General features: G+C 49.6%; 1 pseudogene; it reads right to left on the bottom strand.

Annotated features, from left to right (window-relative positions):
• Positions 1 to 372: 372 nt before the first annotated feature.
• LOC147435000 (arogenate dehydratase/prephenate dehydratase 6, chloroplastic pseudogene) lies at positions 373 to 2,256 on the bottom strand (annotated as a pseudogene).
• Positions 2,257 to 2,848: the final 592 nt, after the last annotated feature.

Here is a 2,848-nt window from a genome sequence, read left to right as displayed (position 1 = left end):
AACTTGAAAGAAAACGTTAAAAGAAAAAAAATATAGAGAAACACCTGTTTATAGAGACACAAAAGGTTTTTTGACTTTTCACCTCCTGTTGTCTTTTCATTTCCTAACATCACCCTTCAGTTTGTCTTTTCATTTTCTAACATCACCCTTCAGTTATGGACTTAATATGTTTTGAAAAAACTTTTATTTTCCTGAGATTGGGGAGACCTAAATAGTATGAAACAAGGTGTAGTTGTTCAGACATTTCAACACTTAGGAGAAACGGTTATGATTTAATTTTTGAACAATAAATTGCTCCAAATCAAGATTATTGATCATCATCTCCAAAAGCAAGGAAAGTATGGCAAGGCAATTTACACAAGAACTTATACAAACTCACAAAACTTGAAGAATGTTATCACTAGAATAATAAGAATGCAGGTGTAAGAATGCTGTACATATGAAATGTGAAGAGGAGACCCCAATGGGACAGCCCCATTGCCACATCAAAAATCTCTGTGGTATCAACTGGGGATCCGACGATGTGCAAAATTCCCGGTGGGCGGATGTGCCCGGCTTTGATACCAACCCCGGGATTGACATGGCTCAAGAACCACATTCCAAGGAGTGATAGTGGGCACACTCCCATCACATAACGAGCTTGTGTGTTGTGCTTGCAAAGTAAGCTTACTAGCTTACAAAGATGGAGGACAGCGTGTTGAAGGGGTAATGTCCATGGGGTAGCTGCCAAGGACCCTTAGAAAGCTTGTAAACTCTTGTACCTCGCGCAAAGCATTTTGAGCCCTCTCGTCTGCCATGGAAGCTTCAAAATCTATGTAAAAGAGGTACTCAAAGTACTTGGCCTTGCCATTGTTAAGGCCGCCGTCCACAGTGCGGAGGGGCTTTTGCCTCTGCGGCCTGCTCTCAATTTTGGTCAGATTTATGTTGCGGAAGGCGAAGGCAGAGAGCACCTTGAAGAGAGACCCTGTGGTTTCCTCGGTGGCAAAGACGATGCTCGTCTTGAAGGGCTTATCCAGTCTCGGGATAATGGGCTCTCGGGCAAGCATCACGAATCGGGTGACATTGCCGCTGTCATCTTGAATGCCGTCTACCAGGATGTTCATGCCATAGATCTCTGCTGCACGGGCACTGGCGATGGCGGCGGTATCACGCAGGCCATTCTCAGCAATGAATTGAGCCGCACCGGCGGTGTCGTCCACAGCCTCGCGCGAAGCGTTGAGGGCAAGACGCGTGAGCGTGTTCTCGCACTGAGCCAGCGCCTGCGGATGCGAGATGACGCGCCGGATGTCTTCCTTGCGAACGCCCGGCATGGCAAGCAGGCAGTGATGAACGGGGAGTTGGACCTCGCCCACAATGTGCAGGTGATGGCGCAGCAGCAGATCGTAGTTGCGGTGGATGCTTCCGCCCAGCGAGTTTTCCACCGGAAGGACGGCCCGGTCGGTGAGCCACAGCTCCAGCGACTGGAAGGTCACCTCGAACTGATCACAAGGCACGGTTTCACAATCTGGGTAGGCCTTGCCGGCTGCCGCTTCGCTGTATGCGCCCGGCACGCCCTGATACGCCACACGCAGAGCGGAGCCGTGCATAGGGGCGGGCCCCGCGCTGGACACGGAAAGGGGGCGAGGCAGCTGGTTATTCAACGCTTCTGGCTTGTTGGCCGGCACCAGACTGCTCATCTGCAGAAAGGCCAGGCTGTCCACACCCTTCACGGCCTGCTCCACGGGGAGGAAATCTGTGCCGTCCGCCAAGGCGTTGGACTTGGTTGTCATCAGCTGGTTCTCCACCTGGCCGTTGATGGTGGCGCACAGGGTTTTCCATTCGTGGAGGCTGTGGCTATGGCTGTTGTGAGAGACAGAGGCACTAGTGCTAGCCCGTGTGAAGGCCCTCTTGATCTGCATTATGTTGGGGGTGCGGGATTTGGGTATAGTGAGTGGGTGTCCTGTGAAGGAAGAGGATGTTAAGCTCTCGCAGGCCATGGCCATGGATACCGTCGTCTGCAAAGGCTAGAGTTAGAAGATCACGGGAATACAGGTAACAGAGAAGTGTGCTCTGCGCAGGGTGGGTAGATAGGGTGCTGTGTGCGCGTTCTTAAGAGTACGTGTGCTCCCACAGAGAGAGAGAGAGAGAGAGAGAGAGAGAGAGAGCGGCGGCCCAGGCTTTGATAAAGTGAGGATGTATGGGCTATGTCGGAGAGAGAGAGAGAGAGAGCGAAGAGAGCCTGCACAGGCAATGTGCAAGGCTAGGCAAGGCAAGGCAGGAGCGCAAGCATCACGCCTGCGTATTTATGAGGTTGCGAGACGGACGAAAAGGTCCACCCTTGGGCCTTGTGCATCCTACCATCCATGTGGAAAAATGAATCCTTCGTCGTATGGACTAGTCAATGCCACGTTGCTACAAATATAAGTCTCCACCCCAATACCATAGATAGCCTAGATATTAGACTCTCATCAGGCACCTTCCCTCAAAAGCAAAATTAAGCAACCGGCCACCAAATATATTAAACAAGCATCAGCTGCACGTGATGCATTCCTCCATTCTCTACCATTTTATTTTCTTTCAAAGACACACCTTTAAATTACAGGAAATTAGTAGAAGTGGGGCTCAAGAGTTCGGAAGGAGGGAGACCAAAAAGACCCCATCAGTCATGACACATTCACAACCATGCCTTTGTGGCATAATTTCATGCCACTTCTTTTGTAATGTAAAAATTCTTCAAATGCAAACATAAATGATGATATTCGGACTTAGAGCTCTCTTAACCCATAGCTCATTGGTGTATGACTTTGTACAAAATGGAAACCATATGACCATATTCTAAGAACTGAAACAGTTTATCCCACTTCCCCTT

Source organism: Adiantum capillus-veneris, chromosome 19, assembly GCF_014529385.1.
Source record: "Adiantum capillus-veneris isolate H3 chromosome 19, ASM1452938v2, whole genome shotgun sequence".
Taxonomy (NCBI): Eukaryota; Viridiplantae; Streptophyta; class Polypodiopsida; order Polypodiales; family Pteridaceae; genus Adiantum; species Adiantum capillus-veneris.
Note: the sequence above shows the minus strand (reverse complement) of the source record. Positions and strands in the feature narration are given on the sequence as shown.